The 27,278-nt window shown below is 45.3% G+C and overlaps 1 protein-coding gene across 2 annotated transcripts in view; it reads right to left on the bottom strand.

The window, feature by feature from the left end:
* NFRKB (nuclear factor related to kappaB binding protein) overlaps positions 1-26,805 on the bottom strand; it is a 423,246-nt gene extending 396,441 nt beyond the window's left edge. For both annotated transcript variants that reach the window (XM_069614148.1, XM_069614149.1), the window contains exon 1: positions 26,672-26,805. The gene's annotated coding sequence lies outside the window, so the exon portion shown is untranslated. The remainder of the gene's footprint in view (positions 1-26,671) is intronic.
* Between the last annotated feature and the right edge of the window lie 473 nt (positions 26,806-27,278).

Here is a 27,278-nt window from a genome sequence, read left to right as displayed (position 1 = left end):
TTAAAAATGATGCGTCATTTTACAATATTAAATGCATGACTATGCTTAAGCCAAGCACAGAGTTCTGTGACAAAACGAGGGCACTCGTCACTTCTACCCAAGGAGGAGCCCCTGCCTGTGGTGCTATGGAGGTTAGCCTGCTCCACAACACACTCCCTGAGGGTCGAGGCAAGTGGGACATCACCTTTGGGGACAAGGACTCCCATTCCTGTGAGGCACTCCCTAAGCCGAGCCACACAGTGGCATATATGGGACGGTCTCCCATATCCAATACTTCCAATTATCCAGACATGAAGGAGGAACAAGAGAAAATAGGCTATCCACATGCGAAAAGAGCAGCTGGCTCTAAGTGAAAAGCCTAGATCCACCGAGACAAGTCGACTTAAAGGGATGTGTTTGTTAACTCTTATGGATGAACAAACGAAGAGAGAGGATCCCATGGAGAAGCAGGGGAGGGCGCCTGGTAATGTTATGCTATCTGGAGGCAGAGCCGTGGACGAGCGAGAAGCCTGCAAAGTCCAAAGTTGCTGGAAGCCGGACACCAAAACCTGAGCTGCATGAAGACTGAAGAAGACGAGACTCTGACCCGAGCAGAACCAGAGCAGTGGTGTTGGTGGGACCACAAGACTATAGTGGTGCGCAGGCTCCTACCCAGGCATCGACGTCGAGACCGCTACAGCAGATGTGGTTCCCCAGTGGGGAATACCAAAGTTGAGAGAGAGGATGAGCAGCATCATCCAAAGAAGCTGTCAAGGAGATGACCGAAGAAGAGAACGCCTTTAGAGACCCAAACCATAAGCCACTCCAAGACATTCCCACCCGAACGAGAAGGTAAAAGGGAACCAGGGAGGAACGGGAACCATTATAAAAACACAAACTCGTCCCAGTAGACACGAAAAAAGGGAGAAAGTAAATCTGACCAACTTTAACTGCCTGGGTGTAGGATAGAGAAGCATAACCCACCTTTTAAGGGAAACCAATAGATGTGAAAGAGAAAAGGAATTGTTGATAAATGTGAACTGCCTAAAAGACCGAATAATAACCAATTCTAAAAAGGGAGAGAAAGAACTGTAAGAGATATTGAAACACTTCAAGGAGAGTGAGAAAGGTTGGGAAGCACTTAGGATAAACAATTTATGAGAAAGTACAGTATGGGCCAACAAAGATGGGAAGTTTAACCCTGTGTCTGAAGTGAATGAGTGGTATAGAAAAAATAGAGTAGACCAGCAGTGGAGTAACTTTGGTGAAAATGTTGGTGGAGACATGAAATCCAAATAAAAGAAGCCCCTGCCAAATGAGTGGCACAAAATGGAGTGCCACAAAAGTTGTAGGGTGGGGGGGGGGGACAAACACCTGTGCCCGCCCCATAAAATAACACCCATGAAGACAAGGAGCAGAAGACCCAAGAAGCCTTCACAAATAACTGGCAAGAAAATACAGAGGAGAGAGAGGAAATGTACAGAAAAGAGACATACGAAACCCATAGAGACTTAGTTTGCCTGAATAGGAATACCCTTTCAAGATTAACATAAGGAACCAATCAGGCTCAAGGAAAGTTATTTTATCAAAGAAAGAGCAGCAGGAGCCTTTTTGCGAGAGTTGTATAAGGTAATATGGCGGGTCAGAAGTAGGAAAAGGACTCGGATTAGTCATTTAGGAACTTTATTAGACCAAAAAGGTAGAAACTCCCAAGCGTTCCCTATGCTATGGGGTTCCCTAGCAAACAAAAAACTAAATAGGGTGCTTGACAGTCATCTGAGTCCAAAATGAGGATCAGTCCTCAGTCCAAAACTAATCCAACCTGTCCCTGCCACTATCAAGGCCCAGGGGAATGACTTCTCCCACGGTCCACTTTCCAGGAAGTTTCTTTTAGTAACTTTGTGGCACGTAGTTCTTGACAACTACTTTGATCAGTTCATATAGTTCTGTTATTGGGCTCTTCACTTCCTCTACCATGTTCTTGACACTTTGGTTTCCCCTTGCGTTATTCTTTTCCCTTTCCTTGTTTATTTATCTTGTCACTTTTCTCTACTCGATGTCGCCAGTTCTCCCTAAATTACTAATTCTTCATCTTGGCTGGGCACGTTAGAAATATAGCCAAAATGTTGCTCACTCCTCTCACCACTTGATATTTACTAGGACGAGCAGAAGGGTTCCTGTAATATTTCTCTCTTTACTCCACCTTTTGGGTTTTACTGGGACGAGTATGAAATGTTCCAGTAATAATTGACTCTTTTCTCCACTTCTTGGTTTTTACTGGGACAAGTATTTATTTATTTATGGCATTTTTTGAATGCCCAAACCCAGGGGTACACAGCGTTAGTTACAGCATATTATCAGTTACAGGTACAGTCATAAGAGCAGAAGTAGATGACATCATCTATGTATGAATGTTCCAGTCATTATTTTTGCATTTCTCCATTATTCCATCTTTATTTGGACGAGTATCAAAAAGGCTATTTATCTTTCTCGTGATTCTGACTTTACTGAGACGAGTATACACATTCTCACTCTTCCTCTGTAACATTACTATAAGGTCCTCAATGGGACAAGTATGATGCTTTCCTTCGTTATTCACGGTATCCCTCCCGGGTCTCCCGCTTTCTCAGTTACCTTTTTCTCCCAGGGTCAGAGTCCAGAGGCGGGAAACCTTTCTTCGGTTTGTCAGGTTGGCTTCTTGCTTTCCACTGTCCCTCTCCTTTGTTGTACCCGTTCAGCGTTGTTGTTGGGCTCCCCAGTCCACTGACTCTCAGTCACACCACCATCTCGGTCAGATGTCCAAGGTTTTCCTCCCTCGGTTCCTCTCACTTTGGGTCTTCCCTGTTTAGTGCTTCCACGCTGGCTTCCCTCCGATCTCAGGAGTTGTACGTCTCGGTCTCCTTCAGCTCTCCTCACACAGCAGACTTGAAACTCCCAGGCTTCTCTCTAATTCAGGACGACTCCTCCTTGATTTATGATGCAATTCTGGTCTTCCCCGGCAGAGGAACAAAGTCCTGTATTACTCGCATGATCTTCTCAGTATTAAAACAATACTTTCATATGAACTTCCGACTTTCTATATGACAACAAAACATCAGCTTGTTCTTCTAGTCTTCTTTGGGTAGGAGTTATTAGTGATGGATAATAGATGAGTGATTTAGGGAGCTCCTCATCGGAACGGACGTCCTTGTCCCAAGAGGGGAGTCTCTTGCTGTGAGGTCCCCCTTGCCTCTACCCCTAGGGAAGTTATCACATATCGGGCTCACCTCCCTAGCCTCAGAGCAAAAGGCTCCCCCCTTGTGAGAAGTGACTGAATCCCGCAATTCGTCACATAATACAAGGAGTCACAAAAGATGATTTTAAAATCACGTATTGAACTGGAGTTTAAAATACTAAAGACAACAGTATATGAAGCACTTGTCAGGTTAAGGGAGACTATCTCCTGGTCGTATACTTTTTTTGGTTAAACTTACTGTAGGGTCAGATAGCATTCATTTTTGGGCAATGGGCTCATTTCAAAACAACCAACGAGCACCTTAGTAAAGTAGGTAGGGAACACCCCATAGCGATAGGGATAGTCAGGTTTTAACCTTACCATTTAATAAAGTAATTCCCTTCAAGAGTTTGCATCCTCCTGATCCGCCATAGTGCCCACAAGTACAAACTATGTTCAGAAGCACTATTTTTCCCTCCCAGATTTCAAGAGGTCTGCCGCCTTCCAAAAGGGGCAAGCATAAACAGATGATGCAGAACTTAAAATGGCAGAGTAAACCTAAATGAGGAAGTGCATCAAGACACCCGTGAAAGGCTACCCAAAGCCATAGAAGCATGAGAAGAAAACCTGTGTGCAAAAGGTGCACACTGTTTCACAGCTATAAAAAAAGAAAGGTATGTGGTATCCGTTCAGCTATCTTTATTGAAGCTGCCCATTGCATAGTAGGTAAATGGCAGCCCTGCTGGATTCATCATGTGTCTTTGACGATATTCAGCTGCAAGCTCAGCACTACAAGCAGAACCAATTGCAAAGTATGCCACACAATGCATACGTTACGTGTATAAGTAAGGTTTACATGAATTAGATTTGAAATACAAGGTTGGACTTTCTATGAAACAGCACCTCAAATGACAGCAAGAAATCTATATCTATAACCCACAAATCTCAAAATATCCCTATGCCCATAAACGCAACCTGCCATGACCAATAGCCTAGACCACACCCACAAAGGTAATCTTGTGCTGGAACGTTCAGCCCATAACTCAGTTTTACACGTGGAGTGCTGGGTGTATTGAGCAATGGCACAAGCAGCAATGATGTAAACAGTATAACGGTTATAAAAGCTATCTGCACATCTATGAGGAATGCTGTTGCTTCCCTGAGTGTTAAGGGTCACCCTTATCCATTACTCCACCAAGATAATGCACAGAGAAAGGTTGCAAGGGTCTTCTCCAACCATCATTACTCTACTGAGGTATTTATGCACAGGCAGAGATTTAAATCGTCACTTGTGATTTAATGCAGTTTCAGCCCCAAGGACTGAAGATAAATGGGCTGCAGCAGGCAGTAACTTGCCTTATTTCCATTTTGCCCCCTGCGAGCACCACAGCTGTAACCATTAGAAGGATGAGGAGTTATTTTTATTCAACGTTTGCATAAAATGCACCTATACCACTTGCATACATTTCATATATATACTCCAGGTAAGGCAGCAGCTTTTGTTGTGGCACAGCTGAAACAATACCAACCCACCCACAACAACACTCCCACCCGACAAGCACTCCAAGTTAACCAGCAGCTTTCGCTGTGGCACACCCACAAAATACTCACTGCGCACCACGCCCGCCGGTCCACATGAGAGAACACAAATAATGGAGATAAGTAGTACAGGGTAGCACCCGCGCCTCACTAAGGATTCACTGCAATAACTAACCTGCATCCCTCACTCGGGGAATTCTCCATACCAGCAGTCTCCCACTACAGATGTACTCCCAAACTAGGTATAATAAACCATTGATGACTGCAACATTGCAGAAACTCACTGTATTGTATGCTCTAAGCTACGGCCTTGTGAAACCTAGGCCTCTCTCCCACTATACAGGATTCTCAAACCTAGGTATAGCCTACAAATTTGGTTAACATCGGGTGATACCTGCTAAACTGTGAAGCCTAGGCCCATTGGTATAAGATTTTTCTTTGGAATCGGAGAATAGTATCATTTGGATCGCTCTAACCCTTTTTATTAGTTTCTACTAACTGGGTTTCTGACTAGTTATGGAGGTCAGTGGCTGCAAGGCTACATAGGGACCAGTATTCACCGACCGGTCTGTAATTGAAGAGTAGGGGTTTGAGTTTCTATGTTAGCCCGTACGCATTTTAAATATGCAATATAATTGCATGAAATTTTTCATCAATCATTTACAAATTAACACTAGCTAGTGATAACAGGCTAGTTGTTTTTAATGCAACTTTTTCAGAGTATTTACATCAGTAATTTACAACAAATGTGTCTCAGTGGGTTGTGCCAACAGGCTCACACCACTAGCGTGGACACAGGTCGCAGGCACGGCCAGGCATCCATGCACAATAGAATACTGCTAAGCACATCCGGTCTAGCATCTCACACAGCGGTCCAGACTGAAACACCTTACGTACCTCAACACCTCTGCCACTTGCATACAGCGACTACCACCCGATGGGAACCTGGTACAGCTGGCCTCACATAGACTCTCAACAATAGGAATCTATCTCAATCCCTCAACAGCAACCACCCATGTGTCTGACCTCTCTTGGGGCTGCTCAGTCGAGACTTGCCAGCCACCCAAGCCTTAGAACAGCAACATGCACACATGCATCTCTTAAACTAAACACCTTAGAAGTTTCTACCATATTGACTACGGTGACCGAAAGCGTTCCAACCAGGAAAATGTGCATTGAGGCCACACAAGTGAGGAAAGAGCGCTATATAAATAACCAAATACAATACAGTATGTAGACTTTATCATGTGACAAGACTGCATGTATTAATGTACTTATGTTGCCTGAAACATTCATATTACAGACCAGTCTATGTGCTTCTAATGGGAATATAGCAGGCAACTTGCGAGAAACCAGATATCATTGAAACAAAAATTCCTCGTTCTAACCTTCCCTCACTTATGTCCAGTTGCCAGGCGGCTTATGTTTTGATCACTTACTCTAAAAGATTGTTTATTGACCTCACCGAACGTAGACAATGGGCCACAAAAGGTTACTCTAGTGCACTCAACTGTAGAACACACTGCTCCCTCTAAATGTTATGCAGCAGAGATCTGAAACACTTGTTCAAATAACAACAATTTATGTTTTATACTAATGTGCAATTTTAAGTGCTATTTTTATTGTGTGCTTTTGTTGCTTTTGCCTAAATAAAGATATATCATATTTGGGGAGGAAGGATAGCTTAGGGGCAACACATTTGTCTTGGAAGCAAGACAACGCAGGGCAACAGGTTTGAATCCAGATCCCGTGCTTCGAAACCACTTGCTGGTATTAAGCGCATTATAAAAAAACAATTATAATTCAGGTGCGCTGTGTACTCACTCCTGCTTCTCCAGCGGTATCTCCTTCCTACTGGGTAATGCCCGACACTCAGGAGTTGGTTTTAGCTCCTGATCATTATTTTGAGTCCTGCAGAGGAACCATAGCCACTGGTTCTGGAGGGCTCTGTACACTCAGTGGCCTGAAGAGGTTTGGGTCTCACTAGAATGTTGCAGGGCTTAAGGCATCAACTCTTACCTTCATCAGGATTCATGGGCCCCCTCTACCTATAGAGGAGGCAGCCAAGATCGTGTGGACTGGCCATCTGGAACAGGGCAATGTTCCCATGTTCATCACAAGTAGCAGCAGTCTTTAACTTTTTGGTCACCATCGAAGAGAGCTAAGGCCTACCAGACAACAGGTGTCTTCCATTTGGCTATTTTGGCCAGTCACGATTATGTTGAAGGAAACATTTTAGGTGAACACCCATGTCATCTCTTCAAGCATACGCTTCCTTAAGCCCCATGATCCCAGATACTCTTCCCTTTCGGGTGTGAACTCTGTCCTTCACCTCTGGGAAAGCTAGGGCAACAACGCTGTACTTTTGCTTAAAGTGCGGTCTTATGATAGCAATGCCTAGAGTTTGACATTCAAGCGGTGAACAGTCATTTTACAGAGAATAAGACAGTTCTGGTAAGTTTTACCTTAACCCAAAATACCGAAAAAAATATGGAACATTTTAATTATTATTTATTTTGACATTTATAGAGGGCACCTAACCCAGAGACAGGGCACTACTATATATAACAAAAACGTTACAGGGACGTTATGGTTACAGGTTAAACCCCCAAAACCCCGTAATTCGGTACTTATGAGTTATGGTGAGCTAAACAACCATAACTCTCGCCACCAGTGTGCACTGCAAGGACTAACACCCATGACATCAAAGATGCCATCACAAATCTCATTGATGACATCACATGTGTGGCTGCCCCTTTTTTGTTCACCGACATAAGTAGGCCAGGTGCTTTTCTTCATTAACAGTCAGGAAGTAATAATTCAAAAGGTTCTATCTTTGAGTATGGCACCCTTCCTATATGTTCTTGCTCTACTTTCCTCAGGGTTCACTCACACCATATGATACATATACATATAGGAGAAGAAGAAAGCGTAAAACACAGCAATCATTTCTGTGCATGAAGGTAATCAGTTATGTTATGAACACTTTCTTGTAATACTGCTCCTTGTTTGCTTAATGTAATTTCTATGTATATGCTCATATTTGTATGCATTGTGTTGTCTGTTTTCTGTGCAGTAGTGCAATTATGTAGTTATTAAGGCAATGGTAGCTACCTCTTACATGTTTCACAGTACACAAAACTCTAAAACGAAAGCATTCATAATTTTGCTATGTAACATGGGAAGATTTTCAAGATTACACTTCTATGGGGCATGGTGCAGACAATGGCTACGTGTCCACATGAGTTGGTTCATGGAAGTCTGTAATACAATGGTGTGTGTATAGCAATGCATTGCGCAATGAACTACTTATCTCATGATAGTGAGTATGTATGAGGAAAAGAATGACATTATGGACTGGCTGAATACCTTTGAGTATGCATGTGAAGTTCAACAAGTTGACAATGCTGATAAAATTGCCTGGTTACTTAGCAGACTGCCCCATTCTGGCTGTAGTGCCGTTATGAAAATGTCAAAAGCTGAGAGAGCAGATTTTGCAATGTTGAAGCAAACTCATCTTAAAGATTGGAAAGACTCCTGCCCAATACCTAAAGAGATTCAGAGAGTACAAAAAGAAAGGTGGTGATACTTGGGTATCTTATGTAACTGAATCCTTAAAGAACTTGACTGGCTGGGTTGAAGGTTATAAGGACTCTACCTTTGAAGGTATGATATGCCTTGTCATGCTGGAACATATTTTTGCATCTTCTTCCCCTGAGCTTAAGCATTTGGCAGATTCAGAGGAGATAGATCCTAAGAAGCTTGCCATAGCAGCAGATTTTTATGGGTGTCACAGAGTGTCCCATAAGGACAAGACTCATCCTGGTAAGCAGGAGGAAGGGAGAAAGTCCAAAGATAAGGAGGGTGGGGAATCTGATAAATCTTCCTCCCATAAGGGCCACAAAAAGAAAAATAAGGGTAAGACACAAGAGAACTCACACGTTTGTGGAGGTCAGCCTCCAAAACAGAACTCTGGTTATAGTAAGCCTCCCTATGTAAACAGACCCAGTGGATCTTGTTTTGCTTGTGGAGTCACTGACCATGTGAAGTGGTATTCCCGGATATAAGGTCAAAACCTTGGGGGTCCACTCTGCTAATCTCGCCTTCTCCCGCTATGAGGAAGACGAGATTACAGGGGCATCCGTCACCTCAGACTCCTTCCCCAGTGCGATAGAAGCTGAGATCCTTTTAGTTTCCCTGGGAGCCTTAAGTCTCAGAAGCTTAAGCTAGGATTCCAGATAATACCAAGCACTACTTTAAAGACAGTGTGCTGGTTGATCAATGGAGTAGATACTCCAGCTCTTAGGGATAGTGGGTGTAGTCAAACTGTAGTGGATTCTACCTTGGTAAACCCAGAGGAAGTTGCCAGAGCTCCTCTGGTGCCCACTAAGTTGGCGGATGGCCCACCTCTCATGTTCCCAGTAATACCTGTAAATCTTACTATAAAATGGTAAAGCAGTCAGGATTCCAGTGAGCATCCAGGGGAGTGTCACGGGAAAGGTCTTGCTGGGAAATTATCTCAGATCTCTAAGGCTTGTGGGAGATACAGCTGGCAGACCCTGCACAAGGTCTCAAACCAGGGCAGCACTGGCGAAGACCAATGCCATGCCCCAGCCAAAGCGGAAACCCAAGGCTAAAAAAGGAGTAAGGAAATCAAAAAGAGGGAAAGAGAATATTCCCCCTAACTCACCTAACACTGAGGTGGAGGTAGTTGGTTAATCACCAGGACCTGACGAGGAGGTGGTGATACCTGAAATATTTGACCCCAATGACCATCCTGAACTAAAGGATTTGTTAATAGAAGGTGGTCCTGACAGGGAAGACTTTAGTAAGGGCCAATGTGAGTGCCCATCTCTGGAAGGCCTAAGGAGACAGGCCTGCTCCCAGCTTGAGGGTGAACCTCCACGGAAGCACAGGATTTATTGGGAAGGTGGGCTCCTGTATAGTGAGCCTACGGAGTCTATAGAAGGAGAACATAGGAGGTTGGTGGTTCCCCTTGCTGTAAGACCCTTCCTCCTGCAGCTGGCACATGAAGTGCCCCTTGCTGGTCACCTTGGAATCAAGAGAACCAAGCAAAGGTTATCCATGCACTTCTACTGGCCCAAGATGGGTGTGCAAGTAGAAAGTCACTGCAGGAGTTGTGCCTCCTGTCAGTTATCTGGTAAGAGTGACTCAACAATCCAAGCTCCATTGGTACCACTCCCAGTTGTGGGAGTACCATTTGAGAGGGTAGGGATTGACATTGTTGGTCCCCTTGATCCCCAAACATCATCAGGCAATATGTTTATCCTGGTGCTCGTCGACCATGCCACCAGGTATCCTGAGGCCATCCCATTGAAAACTGTGACTGCCAAGTCACTTGCAAAAGCTTTGCTTGCCATATTTACTAGGGTTGGCTTCCCTAAAGAAGTTGTTGACAGAGGCAGCAACTTTATGTCCAAGTATATGCAGGCCATGTGGAAGGAATGTGGCGTCACCTATACGTTTTCATCCGCATACCACCCACAGACCAATGGTCTGGTGGAAAGGTTTAACAGGACCTTGAAAAGCATGATTGGGGCTCTGGAAGAACCTCAAAAGAAGAAAATGGGATCTTCTATTACCATGCTTACTGTTTGCCTACAGAAAAGTACCACAAGAGGGTGTTGGCTTCAGCCCCTTTGAACTTCTGTTTGGTCACCCTGTAAGGGGACCCTTAGCCATAGTCAAGGAGGGATGGGAGATGCCCACTCCCCCCCATTACTACCAACGTAGTGGACTATGTGCTAGGGCTCAAAAAAAGGATGGTACTCCTGCTGGGTCTGGCTAGTGAAATGTTGAAGGCAGGGCAAGCCTTCTATAACATCTTCACCAAGCCACTCTTCGACGATCTCAATAATCTGGGTGTCACCTATACCAACTACGCAGACGATACCCAGATTCTCCTACCACTTACTGGGGATTATGTTGAAGTACTTGGCTCTGGTGAACAGAGTCTATAGCATCGTTCAAGCATGGATGGCCAACCATGGCCTATGCTTGAACGATGACAAAACAGAGCTTCTCATCCTGGGCACTGCAGCCCGCATCTCCAAACTCAACCAAAACTACTCAGCCTTCATCATCGATGGCAACACTATTAAGGTCGCCAGAGAAGTAAAAACCTTAGGTTTCTACCTTGATGCAACACTATCCTTAACCAAACAGATGAACTCACTGGCCTCATCCATGGCCTATACATGTAAATTAATACGCACTGGGAAACATTTCTTATCAGATGACAGTTGTTTTATCCTAGCCAGAGCCCTCATCTTATCAAAATTAGATTATTGTAACGCCCTTTACATAGGGACAACCAAACAAATCATCAATAGAATTCAAGTGCTCCAAAATAATGCACTTAGAGCGGCCTTAAGCATCCCTAGAAGAGCACATATCTCAGAAATAAGACGTAAACACAAATGGCTTTCTACTTAAAAAAAAAAATCAACCTTAAATCTGCCTCCATCATCCACAAATGTTTAAATAACAAAGCCCCCAGCTACCTTTCAGAACGCTTCAATAGGAAAAATCCCTCCAGACCTACAAGGACAGTCAGCCCTAACTGCCTCCTAGAGCCCAGATTTAAATTTACCACTATTGGAGGATCCAGCTTCCCAGTCAAGGCAGCTCAGTTATGGAACGCCCTACCTCTTGCACTTAGATCCGACCAAACATTCAACAACTTCAGAAAGAACACCATAAAATGGCTCACCGAGAATGCAACATAAATGGCACTCTACCTCTCGCACCTCCACTTGTACTCTACCTGACTTGCTATTTTGTTTGCCACTGATTTGACTGTTTGGTGGCGCTCTATCTGCACTTGTACTTGTCTCACCTGTAGAGCCAAAAAAAAACTGTTTACTCTGTAACTTGCGTGTTCTGTAACTTGTAACTTCTGTAACCAAGCTGTAAACTTCCTGGTCTCTTGCGCCCTGCTACCTCAGGGTCGGTGCGCATAACAAACAAACAAACAAACAAGCACTGGTGAAACATTGGCATGACCAGAAATCTTCCCTCGTCAATTTCACACCTGGTCACCAAGTCCTGATCAGGAATCCTATAAGGCCTAGGGCTTTACAGGACAAATGGTCAGGCCCTTACACAGTGGTGGAGTCACTGGGTGAGGTAAACTATTTGGTGGACCTTCGAAGGCCTGGACAGGCTCCAAAAGTATTCCATGTAAATAGACTGAAGGCTTTCATCCCAAGAGTTGAAATCGCTGCACTGCTGCTGGCCTCAGATGTTGAGGAAGGGGAGTCTGAACCTCTCCCTGACCTGTTCCAAAGCAGTCCTTCCGAAAGCTCCATTGAGGGTGTCCGAGTGGCCCCTTACCCGACTTCTGATCAACAGGCTGAGGTGAAAAGTTTGCTTAGGCAATTTTCCCCCTTGTTTTCAGTCTCCAGGTTTGGCGCCTTGGTGCAAACATAACAGACGCAGGAGACAGTGTAAATACCAAGTAGGGATACAGAATGTCAGACAAAGTAAGGTCTTACATTAAGATAGAGGTCAACAAAATGTTGGATCTTGGGGTGATTGAACCCTCCAGAAGTCCTTGGTCCAGCCCAGTGGCTTTGGTTCCAAAGGCAGGTACTTCTGAATAGAGGTTCGGTGTGGATTACAGGGCTCTGAACGCTGTCACGAAGACAGATGCACACACCTTGCCTAGAACAGATGAGCTGGTGGATACTCTGGGTGCCTCCAAGTACTTCTGCACGTTTGACCTCACTCCAGGCTATTGGCAAATAGCCCTTGCAGAACATGCCAAGGAGAAGACAGCTTTCTCAACTCCTGAGGGTCTTTACCAGTTTGGGGTAATGCCTTTTGGGTTGAAGAATGCACCTGCCACTTTCCAGAGGCTTGTGAATCATGTGTTGAATGGGTTGGATGAATTCTGTCTTGCATATCTGGATGATATAGCAGTTTTCAGGGCCACCTGGGAAGACCATGTGAAACACCTGGGGATTGTGTTACAGGCTCTTCAGAAGGCCCACTTGACCATAATGGCCAGTAAGTGCCAGATTGGACAAGGATCAGTGGTCTACCTTGGACATGAAGTAGGTGGAGGGAGGATGCAGCCTCTACCCAGTAAAGTACAAGCAGTACAAGACTGGCCTACCCCCACTACACAGACCCAAGTGAGAGCCTTTTTAGGATCACTGGGTACTACAGAAATTTCATGGCAGACTACGGTACCATAGCTGCCCCTCTGACTGCTCTCACTACTCCAAAGAAACACAAGAAGGTAACTTGGACTGAAGAGTGTGAGAAGGCCTTTAATGGCTTAAAAGACTCCTTGTGCCAGGCCCCTGTTCTCACGGCTCCAGACCACCAAAGACCTTTTATTGTGCAGACAGATGCCTCTGACACTGGGATAGGAGCTGTATTATCACAAGTAGATGAGAAGGGTAAGGAACACCCTATTGGCTTCATTAGTCGCCAGCTTAAGGACAGTGAGCTCAGATGGTCAACAGTAGAGAAACAATGGTTCTCGGTTGTGTGGGCCCTAAGGAAGCTGAGGCCCTACCTCTATGGGACCCATTTCATTGTGCAAACTGACCATAAGCACTTAAAGTGGCTAATGAACATGAAGGAAGAGAATCCAAAGTTGCTTAGGTGGTCCATACGTCTGCAAGGCTTTGACTGCACTATTGAGCATAGGCCAGGTGTCCAACATACCAATGCTGATGGGTTGTCCAGAATGATTAACCGACCTGAACAAGAAACTCATCCAGGGTGGATTAGTTCCCCATGTCCTTAGTCTGGGAGGGTCGAGTGTTAGGAAAGAGTTCATAATTAGGAAAGATTTCATAATTGTATGCAATTTTCCCTCCATGTGTCAACACCCAAACATTTTGCTGCTGTTTAGACACCATTGACTGACTCTGCCAGAGAAGCACAGCCTTCAGCTGCACTCCTCAAAGCTTTCGCTCACTTTTTAATGGGGAAACTGACATGCCCTTAAGACAGTCAGTACTGGGAGAGTTTGTTTCCCTTAGTCCTTTCCTCATGTTGAAACTTTTGTGCAACATGTTACAAGCGTGCAATGCATCTTACCATACAGCACACTTGGGTCTCTGGTCATTTCGAAAAGGCCCTAGAAACCCTCGCTGGACTTTTTATGAACTGTGCAGATGTGTCATGGACAGGACTGGTGGAAGCTATCTTTTCGCATTATTTGTAACCATTTCCTGCCATAACCACTGCATTAACCGTGTTTGGCACAAATTGGTGGCCTGGCTCCCAAATGGCCATGCCACGAGGTTCTTTGTCCTGTCCTTTGGCCATCTTGACTCTTCACCTTCCCCAGTTCGAGTCAACCCGGGTCAGTCCTTATTTGGTCATGCACTTTCCCGCGAATCCCAATGCTTTCGCGGGCTTCTGCATGCCTTGTGTGTGTGCCTCCAGGAGGTGGGCTGGGATGTCTGATCCCAATACACATCATGGGTGCCAGAGAGTCTGGGATGCCCTAAATGCCTGGGACCACAATGGTCCGCGATGGGTCCACGTATGGAGTGTGCGTTTGTGAGCAGATCTCCCATTGGGTCCTCTCCGTTTTGGCGCGAAGGGAACTTTGGATAAGAGGAGGCTGAAAACACCACTACCAGGTCGATCTCCTGAGTTCACACCAAACAAAGGATAGGAGCCAAGTATCCTGCAACATGAAGCCGAGTAACCACTTGTGACTCGTGGAAGGTTTGGCACCCTGAGCCCGCTGTCGTCCCGTGGTACCCCTCTGCATCTGGTCGTCCTAGAAGGTCTGCGAAGACGCTTCGACCCATTGAAATAGTGGGACAAACTATTCTGGGCACCTTCATCAAACCCCGAAAGTAAGCCTTCTCGGAAGTGACCTTGGCCCAACCAGTCGGCTGACCAGTTTACGCAGGATCTTTGCTCTGTCTCCGCCATCGTTTCAAGGAGGCCCTCGAAACTTAGCATACTGCTAGCTCTGTGTCCAAGGCACCCTCACACCGAATTTCGTACACTTGGCATTCCCAGATATCGCCACTGTATCTTCGGAACTACAAGGTGCCAAGACGTCCTTTTTGCCGCATTCGAACCTGCCAGTGAAGTGGACTGTACTGGCGAAGTTTGGGTCTGCCTGCGTCGGGGACCGGTGAGTAGTCCTTACCCCAAACGGTGGCCCCTAGCGCAGGAGCCCATTTGTACACATGAGTGGCCCCCGAGGGCCCCCTTTCCTTTCCACAGCTATTGCAAAATAGCGACTCCCTCTCGCACTCTCAAACTGCCTTTGCCCTCAAGTGGAGGTCCTTCTTGAATAGAGGGAACTTGTTCTGCATCGCCTCAAGCAGCTTCCTGAGCTGCTAAAGACCCTTGAAGAGACCCTATACTGCCCATTGGCACAAGCGCGTGCATGTACTATTGAGTACAAGGCTCCTCTCTTCGTAGGGCTTCGACTGCCTCTCAGTTAGGTGTATTATTGATGTGGAACTGGATCTAAAGATTACCTGCACGGCCTGTTTTCTTCCCCTCTAGGTTGTCAATTTATTTTGTGCGTTTAACCCTTTAGACCCCATTGGTCTTGTATATATATTGTATTGAGTGTGATATATTGGTTTACTTAGTGTTACTTTGCTATGGTCTATGTCACAAAGGCCTTGTAATAAATGTGTCTATATTTTTGATATAACACCTGTCTGGAGTGATTTGTAAATGTCCTTGCCTTGTATGCTCATTCAGTCACCCTCACCCCTCCTGAGACTTAGTCTTGACCGCCTGCCATAGCTACCCTGTTTGGTCGGGCTTGTCCAGAGGTTACCCTGTTCCAAGAAACTAGGCTGGCCTTCTGAACCTCTGCTCCTCCAGAACACAGTTCAGAAATCCTTCTTAACAGGCAGAATCCTGACTGAAATGTGTCAAAAAGACAGGAGTCTTCACAAAACGTACTAAGCAAAAGAGATATTAGAGACTGCAGAAGTTTAACCAGGAAAGGAAGTAAAGATATGGGACGAAGGTACGCCACGATCAGCGGATCCAGAGAAGGATTCTTCAGTAGAGGAATAACCAGGGCGCGTTTAAGCGACACCGGGACCTCACCCAGAGAGCAGGAGTGATTGATAGATGAAGCAACGTTAAAAGAAAAAGAAGGCATGATCTCTTTGAAAATGTTTGATGAGATAGCACCAATAGGTGATGCCGATTTCATTTCTTCTGTTGCACAGAGAAAATCCATAGGGGAGAAAGAAGGAAAATATGCCCACGTGCGTGTAGAGTCAAAGGAAGGAAATCATAAAAAGGCTCATTTGTCCTTAACCCAGACCGTACAATCTCACAATAGTCACAATTTTCTTCACACAAAAATTGGCCAAGGAATCCCAAAACTCCTGTAGAGGAGGAGTAGAGTCCTGAGAAGAAGGGACTAGAGGACAGGAAGCGCTCAATATTGAACAGGTCTTTAGGCTGATTGAGCGCGTTCTCAATCAGATTAGTAAAGAAGTTGCGCGTAGCATCGCTGATGGCCTTATGGTGGATCGTATTAATAAAGCAAAGTAGTACCCCATCAATGAAAGCAGAGGATGAACGCCATTTTCCTTCAGCTTGTCTGCACTTCAAGCGCAGCAATTTCAAATCCCTGTTGACCATGGCTCTGATGGGTCGCCACAGCTTTTTATGCTCTGATCTGTAGGTGACATTCAATGTATATCAGGGCAAAGTAGATTCTTGTGCAGGGATAGTGTGCACCGCAGCCACAAAGGTTTATGGGGGTTAAGGAGACCAACAACATCAGGGACAACATCTTCCATACGGAGGAAGGTCCGTCAAGGTTTCAGAGGTCAGTGCAAGAGAGTTAATAAGTAATGGTTTGAGGCCCAGTTATCTGTATCTTTGGGTGAAAAGAACAAGATGGATGGCAGATTTGCAGAGAGGGTGGGGTGGAGACAATGTAGTGCTTTGTGGAAGAAAAAGCCCTAAGGTGGTCAGTGAGTGGATGGTGTGCTCCAGTTTAGAGGACCGCAGGCAGTGCTATAGATGCAATTGGGAGTATTTTACACCCCGTTTTGAAAGTTGGGAGTGAAATTATTTTAGGGAATACAAATGCAAGTCCAATACCCTATTCGAGTATTTTATAAGCGACTAAAAATGTGTTTTTAAGTGGAAAGAGGAAATATTTTTGTAATAATGATTTCTTTGCATCTATTCATGTATACACATCAAAAGGAGTAAACGCTTATCTTTTAGACAGGCAGTGATAATGGTAGTTTCTTCCTGTGGTACAAAGTGTACTACTTGTCATGAACCGCTGATTACGTCCGTTCTGGACATCGTGGTCCCTGATCCATAGATGACTGAATTCCGTGATCCTTCCAACATGGCAGTTGAATACGAAACGCAGCTTACCAGCCTTTACGCGCTACGTTCAACTTCCTACAAAACAGTCACGCCCCCGCGGCTCTGCGCATTTCAATGCTACCGCTTAGTGTAGTCAGACGTGTGTTGCCGGAGTTCGCTCGGGGCCTCCTTCCGAGTCCCGATTTCCCTGTTTCTTTGATTACACTCCATTTTCCATTCCCTTTCCTTGAACTACCCTCTTCTGTGCTTTTCTTCCTGGACTTCTCCTGTGCTCGGGTCACGGCATTCCGGGCCTCCGTGTTAGGATACTGTTTCCTTCCTGGTTCCCGGTCCTGGATATTTGAACGCTACTTGGCGTAGGACTTGCAATCCTCACGCTGGAATCCGAAGACCTGCACACGGGCCTCTACAAATCCCGGACCGTGCAAAAGAACACATCCAAGAAGGTCGCAAGCAAAGAGAAACAGGTTCGAAGGGGAGAGACTTGTGACAGATCGAGATGCCTTAAACCCGAAAACAATACAAAGATGGAAGCCGTGGTTCAAGACCTCATGCGAGGTAAGCAGGAACTAACCACTGAAGTCCAGAACCTTAAAGCAGAGAACGCTGCATTAATGCAGCTAGTCTTATCTCGTGACTCTGCAGCCAAAGAAAGTGTCTTGTTGGGAGGAGTAGTGGACAAATACGATGGCTCTTCAAAAACCCTCTGTGCCTTCCTTGATTCATGTTTGGTACATTTTACCTTCAAGCCATACTACTTTTCCACCCCAAGAGCAAAGGTGGGATTCATGATATCACATCTCACGGGCAATGCCCTGACCTGGGCAACCCCCCTAGTCAATACGGGCAACGCACTCCTGGATGATTATGGTGGGTTCGTGGAAGCCCTAAAGGCCATGTTTGATTGCCCAGAGCTTGTTTACAGTGCTCAAGAAAGACTGCTTGAATTTCAACAAGGGTCCCAGGATATGCTCACGTATGTGACCCGCTTTAAACAATTAGTAAAAGAGGCAGATTGGTCCCAAGAAGCCAGCTTCACCCTCTTTCGAAGAGGCCTAAATGAAGAGATAAAGGACGAGTTAGCCAGGGTAGCCCGCCCAAGCTCCTTCCAAGCTCTCATGGACCTTTCCCTACAAATCAATTTCCGGATCCAGGAAAGAAGGGCAGAGAAAAGGAAGTCTAAGCCAACATCCCAAAAGGCTGCTACGGACCACCCATACAGACCAGAGCCTGCTGCATCTTTGACCCAGAACCCATGCAACTAGGAGCCTTCAGAGGACCCATTACCCCACAAGAAAGGAGGCGTCTGATTCATACCGGACTGTGCATGTACTGTGCCTCTGATAAACACCTTGCTCCACCTCAGCGTTCGGGAAACGCCAGCTCCCGGTCCTAAGTGGGGCACAGTTTCGGGAGAAAGATGTCTGCTTCTCACCAATTCCTTCCTTGAACTCTCCAGGACAGAACAATCTTGTGATTCTACAGGCATTCCCGTCACCTTCTAAGAAAGAATCCTACCCCATCCTGGCTTTAGTGGACTGCAGAGCCATGGGCATATTCATAGATCATGATTGGGTCATTAGTCATAACGTTCCCCACGAGAGACAATGCAGCCTGTTGAGGCTATTGATGGAAGACCCTTGTCTTCAGGACCCATAACCCACCAAACCAAAAAGATTCTTCCTTCAATAAACCACCACCAAGAGAGGATTAGATTTGACATCATAAGATCTGCCCACTATCCCATGGTTCTAGGCATGCGCTGGCTGCAGAAACACAACTCCTACATCAATTGGGCAGCAGGCTCCTCGTTTCTCATAACGTTCCCCACGAGAGACAATGCAGCCTGTTGAGGCTATTGATGGGAGACCCTTGTCTTCAAGACCCATAACCCACCAAACCAAAGAGATTCTTCCTTCAATAAACCACCACCAAGAGAGGATTAGATTTGACATCATAAGATCTGCCCACTATCCCATGGTTCTAGGCATGCGCTGGCTGCAGAAACACAACTCCTACATCAATTGGGCAGCAGGCTCCTTGTTTCAGAACATTGTATGACCCATTGTTTGTCACCTACCACCATACCAAGTTCCTTAGAAGACTCCCAAGAAACTCAGCAATTCCCAGTAACTGTCTCTAACATTATCCATTAGCCTTCAGAACACCCTTTGGCCATTTTGAATATTTGGTCATGCCCTTTGGACTCGCTAATGCCCCCGCAATTTTCCAACGTTTCATGGATCGGGTCTTTCCTGACATCAAGGCATAAATTAGTTTTAAAAAATTGACTAACAGAGTTTGCTAATTAAATTAATTTTGATTAGCAAACACGCTAATTTGATCAGCAATTTTGTACTAATATTGTTAGTACAACCTCACAAGAGGTTATTTGTACCCAAGACATGAAATGAGCAACACCACAGCAGTTTTGCGCACTGCTGAAATAAGACATTAGTGAGAGGAGCCAGGCCTTGCAAATTATTAACTTCAACTAGACCTACAGGTTGGGTAACTTAGTTTACCTATTCAACCTAAACTTTTCAAATGTAATTTCTTTAAAATGGTGCATGTCCCTACAAACCCACTTTATGTTTCGCACTCTGCTGCCACCCAGAGGCCAGCCATGCACAGTGAAACATTTGACATTTTTTCTGCAAAGTAAATGTTAAATAAAAGATTCAAACATCTCTTGCAAATGCTACTCACCCTTTATAAAAATCTACTTGACTGTGCAAGTGGATGAAAAGACTTTGCGAGACAGATGAGTGTCTGTAAAATGTAAAAGGTTAGCTGCTTGAATGGACACAAATAAATAGATATGATAAAAAGGTTCTGAAAACAGTTTGGCCAGCTGTCTCCTGCAGGTGGTAATTTATAATTCAATCATAAAACAAAGCGTACTCTGGAGGCCAACAGTGTTTATAATTGCAGTAGATTGTAGATGTGCAGACTGGATGGCACTATTGATCACTACTTTGCGTAAGCATCTAGTTCGCTTTGTGTATCCATTATGTAAGAGGTAAAAAAGAGACTAAACAGAGTGGATTGTCTAGCAGCCATAGAACTGGGCAAACTTGGTGGAATATTGTATATTGTGGTCATCTCACTTTCAGGGTACCTGGTATAAAGCAACAGAGTGATGATACAGAATCTCAAGACATATGGGTTGAGCACCAATTACAAGATGTATGCAACGTGAACATGCAGGTTACAGAACTAGGTTTGCTATCAAAAGCATTTGATCATGTACATTTTCAAAAGTGTTCACTTGTCAATATGACTATATTTCCCAACAAAATGAAATACAGTGGACACTATGAAATTTAGATACACTAACCTAAACTTTACTGTAATGCATGGAGCTGATGCAGTATGTTACAGTAGCAATACTGTAATTATGCATTATGTAACAACTTACATTTTAGGAATGGAATTGCATGATTTTTATAGAAATATAAAGTTGACACATACTTTTCTTTGACAGTGTATAGAAAGCGTAATAAAAGTATCATCTCTATTACTTCTGCTTTGTAATTATTTGAAAAAAGAAAAATAAATTCTTGCCTAGCACTCCCACAAATGCCTTTGGCACTTAAGAGTGGATGAGATGATTACTGCTGCACTTTCTGTCCATTAGCACTTGAACTGAATAGAGAGAATAGGGTGAAGAGAGCACCATGGCCAAGAGGAATGCAGGGCGAGCTGGGCGTTCATTGAAGAAGTGAACTTAAATACCTAACTTAGCTACACAAGTGTCCATTTGATAAGCAAACCTACAGAATTGCATACAAATTGCTATGCGACACTGCTTATTTTATGCCTGGGACATGTTGTTCCTCTTCGTCATTGTATACCTAGACGACATACTGATTTACTCCAAGGAACCTCAGGAACATGGAGACCATGTTAAGGCAGTTTTACAACGTTTACGAGAACATAAGCTCCTGGCCAAACCTGAAAAATGCCTTTTCCATGCATCAACTGTTCACCATCTTGGATTTATTCTTAGCCCAAAGGGGGTTGGAATGGATTCTTCCAAGGTTGATTCCATCCCATCTTTGCCTGTTCCAACCACTGTGAAACAAATTCAATCCTTCCCGGGGCTCGCTAACTTTTACAGGAAATTCATACCATCACTTTCCTGGAACACATAACAACAAAGCCGATGCCTTATCCAGACGTCCAGATTATGAACCCCTTGAGGACCGGACCTTTCCCAAGATGTTTCCCAACGCAATATTCGTAGCTGAAGCCGTTACTCTCCTGGAGGATATTCGAGTCCAAACTCAGTCCTCCGAACTCTGGAAGGAGTTTAAAAGAGACAATCGGTGGAATCTCAAGATAAAAGACGGATACCTATTCAAGGATAATCGGCTAGCCATTCCCACTCCAGGGTTGAGACAAAAGATCACAAACCTATGCCATGATACCCTCCATTCAGGACACCGCCATGATACCCTCCATTCAGGACACCGTGGAATCTCCAACACCCTCCGTCTTATACAAAGACAATTCTGGTGGCCAAGGATGAAGGATGACATAAAAACCTATGTCCAGGCCTGTGCAGTCTGTTATCCGAATAAACATGACAATAGAAAACCAGCAGGTCTCCTACACCAACCAGCCATACCAACAAAACCCTGGGAAATCACGGCCACAGATTTTATTGTGGAATTACCTTCTTCCAGAGGTTACACAACTATAATGGTCACCATTGATTTGTTCACACATATGGTTCATTTTACACCTCTATACAAACTACCATCCTCATCTGAACTAGTTGGGATTTTTTTAGAACACATATTCCGGCTTCATGGACTACCTTGCAAAATCATTTCTGACAGAGGACCCCGGTACATATCCCAGTTTTGGAAACATCTATGTTGGATATTGGGGATCCAACATGCCTTGTCCTCGGGCTATCATCCACAGACCAATGGAGCTACTGAACGAGTAAACCAAACCCTGGAACAGTCTCTTCGCTGCTTTGCCACCAAAGTACAAGATGATTGGTCACTTTTGATACCTGTGGCCGAATTTGCATACAACAATTTGGATCATGCAGCTATCAAGACCAGCCCTTTCTTCTGTAGCCAAGTATTTCACCCTTCAGTCCAACCAGCCGTTCTCCCACATCCTACCCCAGTTCCTGCAGTCGATTCATGGATTGAAACTCTGGTCACTGTACACAAAGAAGCAAAGGAACACCTGGAAAAGGCCCGAAGAGATGTTAAACAATATGCAGACTCCAAAAGAAGGCCTGGTCCTTCCTATTCAATAGACGATAAGGTTTGGCTATCCTCAAAACTCCTTCCTTGTCACCTACGACCAAATAAATTGGCTCCCAGGTATTACGGACCTTTTTCTATAAAGGAAATTGTTAATCCAGTGGCTTTTCGACTCAGACTACCAGAGTCATTGAAAAGGATTCATCCAGTCTTCCACACTTCTCTGTTAAAACCATATGTGCAGCCCTCTCAAGCTGCTCCAAGATCTACTCCAGTGATTGTCAATAACCAACTTGAATATGAGGTCTCAAGAATTTGTGACTCCAGGTACCGACGAGGTCAACTACAGTATTTGGTCGAGTTGAAAGGGTATCCTCCCAGTGAGCGCACTTGAGAACCCGTCTCAAACATGAATGCCCCTCGGCTGATGCAAAGATATCATTTTATCCACCCAGGCAAACCCGGAGGTACCGGGCTTCAGAAGAGGCATGCTGTCATGAACTGGAGATTATGTCCGTTCTGGACATTGTGGTGCTGACCCATAGATGACTGAATTCCGGGATCCTTCCAACATGGCAGTTGAAACGCAGTTTACCAGCCTTTATGCGCTACGTTCAACTTCCTACAAAACAGTCACGCCCCGCGTCTCAACGCTACCGCTTAGTGTAGTCAGGCGCGTGTTGCCGGAGTTCGCTCGGGCCCTCCTTCCGAGTCCCGCTTTCCCATTTCTTTGATTACACTCCCTTTTCCATTCCCTCTCCTTGAACTACCCTCTTCCATGCTTTTCTTCCTGGACTTTTCCTGTGCTCGGGTGACGGCGTTCTGTGCCTCCGAGTTAGGCTACTGTTTCCTTCCTGGTTCCCGGTCCTGGATATTTGAACGCTACTTGGCGTAGGACTTGCAATCCTCATGCTGGAATCCGAAGACCTGCACATGGGCCTCTACAAATCCCGGACCGTGCGAAAGAACACATCCAAGAAGGTCGCAAGCAAAGAGAAACAGGAGAGAAGGGGAGAGACTTGTGACACTACTTGTCAAAACATATCCATTGAGTGTGTGGTTGAGAGCAGGGGCAGTAATACCAGGGGGTAGCAGGCTTTCCGTGCAAGAGGAGACTGGTACATGTGCATAGAAGGGGGGGTTGTGAATGACCAACTCGTCCCAGTTTTAGAATCTGGGGTAAGAACACTAGGGTTGGCAAGCGGCAAACAAGCATGGGTTGTGTGCAGCCCTACAGATAAGGGGGTATAATAGCCACTTTTACTCCCTAAAAATAGTCAAACCCAGGCAAAAAAACAATAGGGAGTACAAATACTAACAACAAAAAGTAGGAAACGGACACTTGGCATCTTGTATCCCTGCTTTCAACGACACAGGTCCATTGATATGTTGGGACCAGAGTAGTGCACACAGTACCACAGGAAGAAACTACTTCTTCCGATCAGGCAATAATAATAGCATACATGTAACTAATTCTTACAACACATTTTTTCCAGTTAAAACATTTTTACTAGCTTATAAAAAAAATACTCCCATTGGGAATTGGACTACTCCCTAAAAAATTATTTTACTTCCAACTTTAAACAAGCATTGGCAATACGAACAGTTTGGGCTTTTGTGTAGGCATGGGAACGGCACTTGCATGGCATTAACTGGCCATTGATGGTAGCAGGTGCAAAATGGTCTTTGTTTCCCTGGCATCTAATAGCAGTGCCTGGTAAATGTCCAAAACAAAACTGCTGGCTTTGCTGCTTGTTTTTAACAGGACTTCAGTGAAGGACACGCATAGTGCTTATAAATCGAGTGGCTGAAGGCAGACCTGGTTCAGACATTTTCATTAGACCATTAACGCTTTTACAGTACCAATTAAGTCATTAACTCCCAGAAGACTGCTTTGAAAAAAGCTGACAGGTACTGCCAGTGGAATGTTTGCTGATAAGGTTTGATTAAAGTGTGCTCAAAGGGTTCCCATGAGCAGGTGTTTTGGTAGGTGCAGGCAGGAGCTGGGTAGAAATGGCCATAGGGATTACCAGGCCTTGGGCAGTCAATATGTGGGCAAATACCTAAACACCAAAAACAAGCAGTGTGTCCCTCCAAAAATGATCTGTACTCGAACGCAGTAGTGTGTGCTTCTAGTCGGCGCAAGAGACACCAAATGACAAACTAAAAATAGGGAGTGAAATACTCCCTCCTCCAAATCTTATCTGGAGTACTGCTTGTGTATCTGTCCCTCAGGATTAAGGATCTTTGTGCAAGACACACAAGCACTGCTATGGACACCAGTTGAAGCAGTCTGCAGGAGGCCACTTGAAGGGTTTTCCACAGCCGTGTTGAAAGCGTGACGTGGCAATAACTGGGCAACATGGTTTCCATCAAGTCTAACTGACTTTTCTAGTTCTAAAGAGGAGCATGCAAGTTGTCACACAGCATGGAAGCAGCGTGGTAACAAAGTACAGCAACACTATTGAACAATGGAATGTCTACCCAATATTAGTTGAAATATAACTACTATGTGTGTAGGAAAAAGGTAATGCAGAATTACAGGTCAACTTCTAAAGTGGGTAAACTAATATCTAGGGAATTACCCTGCCAATTCAAGGTTACCAGGAGAGTTGGGATTTGTATTTGAGAGTTTGGTGTCATTTTGAAAAGAAATGATTTACAAAGTGGGCAACAACAGATAGCAGACTAGCCCTAGGGTAAAATGCCTTAAAATAAGAGCATTGCTGGATTGAATTACATATACCGGATGGTGAAGGGATAGGAACATATACTAGGGACAGGGGAACATAAATATGTCTAACATTGAGAGCCTAAAGCCATAGGTCACCCATTACACATTAGCTGGGAGCGTTTCGAGAGGAGAATAGGTTGAGGGTGGCTGGTGGGGAGTAAATGTGGAGGACAGTAAGAGGGATGGAGCAATTAGTTGGACAGAGTGATGCTCAAAGGAGGAGTGAGTGAAATCAGACAGGAGAATTGGTGCCAATGGTGTGCCCTTGCTGATCATGAGACCACCCCGTTTTTTTTTTGATTTCGGGGTCAAAGGTTCAGTGAGCACAACGTCCATAGTAGCACACTTCATAAGGCCTTGGATGAGGACTCAATAGGGGAAATATGAGTGAATTCGTAGAAGTCAACAAGATTAGGGGGCTCACGCCACAGCGCAGGGCTTTCCGACCTAACAGTGAGAGAAGCAATGGGGCTAACAGGTTTCCACTGGTGGATCATGTAGCCCAGTTTCAAGAATCTCGTATGTTGCAATCGGAAACGGTGTTCCCCAGAATCAGGGGTGAGTGAATCAAAGGTATACAAGTGAGGAGCTGTGCAGCTCACCTTTTAGAGTGAGTGCAAGGAGAGGCCGTCAGGTGTACCTTGTTGTGGGCGGAAGGGCATGTGCCCCAAGTGCAGGGATTTGTGTGTGGCAGGTTGCCAACTGGAGGCTAGCGTGTGTCGCACGTGTCTGTGGGTGGCACACAGATTTGTGTGGCCCTGTTTCAGGGTTCTGCAGAAGGGAAGGCCATCAGGTATACCCTGTTGTTGGTAACTGTGTGCACCAATTTCAGAGGTTTGTGGGTTACAGACACACACAGGTTTCCACATGAAGAGTTTTGCAACTCACTTTCAAGAGTGAGTGTAAAGGGGGTGCACCGTGTTGTGGGGGGCATGTGCCCCAGATGCAGGGATCCTTGTGTGGCAGGTTGCCAGCTGGATGCTAGTGTCCTCTCCCCCCCAGAATCACGTGTCAGTGGGTGACATAGACCCCAGTTGCAGGGATCCGTTGGTGACAGACACCCCATGTGTGGCAGTTTTCCAGCTCCAGACTAGTCTGTGCACCAGTCTCAGGTGTCTGTGGGTGACACCCAGTTTTCCACGTGTGGTGTGTGTTGCCCTGTTTCAGGGTTCGGCAGAAGGGAAGGCCATCAGGAAACAATGCCCCCGTTTCAGAGGTTTGTGGATGACAGACACCCAGGTTTTCCACGTAAGGAGTTTTGTAGCTCACCTTCAAGAGTGAGTGGCAGGGGAGGCCGTCAGGTGCACCATGCTGTGGGGGGGGGGCATGTGCCCCAGCTGCAGGGATGTGAGGGTGACAGGCACACCATGCGTGGCAGGTTGCCAGCTGGAGACTAGAGTGTGTCCCAGTTTCAGGGGTCTGCGGGTGATAAGCACACTAGGTGGCCTAGGTACGTGCTCTGTAATCCAGTCTTGGGGAACTCTGGCTCACTGGACTGCCGGGGCTGACAGGTTTCCAGAGAAGCTGCTGTGCTGCCAGTCTCAGGAGTTTGACAGGTGAGATGCACATAGGGGTATCGAGCAGAGGGGGGCGTGGATTCCCTGCCCTGGATTCTCCCACCAACCCCGCCTCCCCGCTGACCTTCAGCCGCTCCGGCTCCTGCACCTCCGGCCCTCCCTGACCCTGCGCCGCCCTGCACAGAGCCACATCTCCCGTCTTCCTGCCATTGCCTCTTCCGCCTGCAGCCAGCACCGGAAATGACGCTTGGATCGCCATGTTCTGCGCCTGACGCCAGGCAATGGGGCTTCCGGCTTGGCCATAACTGAAACGGAAGTGAGCAAAAGTGAAAGTGGGTGATGGAAACGAACGGTGACACAATGGAAACAGAAGAAACACTAAACATGACACTCCCGAGGAAGAGGTGGGTTTAAAAAAAAAAAGTTTATGAGTTACTTTTACATGCATTACTTAATATTGATTGTATTTCATAATTCTTACATGTTACAAATTATCCATCACCAATTTGTATATTTATTAATTTATTGTAATGTTGTCCTAATCATTAATACAAATAATTTAAGAGGGAACTAAATACAAAACTCGGGTGGCATTTTACAGTCATTCATTTTGGCTCATGACTACAACTGTCTAATAAGGAAGCAATGCCAAAACCAACATTTTTGCTTTTGCGTTGGCACAGGACAGACATTTGCCAGGCACTGCCATAATGCATAGCTACCAACCTTTT

The sequence above is a fragment of the Ambystoma mexicanum genome, chromosome 9 (assembly GCF_040938575.1).
Source record: "Ambystoma mexicanum isolate Mex_15411 chromosome 9, UKY_AmexF1_1, whole genome shotgun sequence".
Taxonomy (NCBI): Eukaryota; Metazoa; Chordata; class Amphibia; order Caudata; family Ambystomatidae; genus Ambystoma; species Ambystoma mexicanum.
This window is presented reverse-complemented; position numbering and strand designations above follow the sequence as displayed.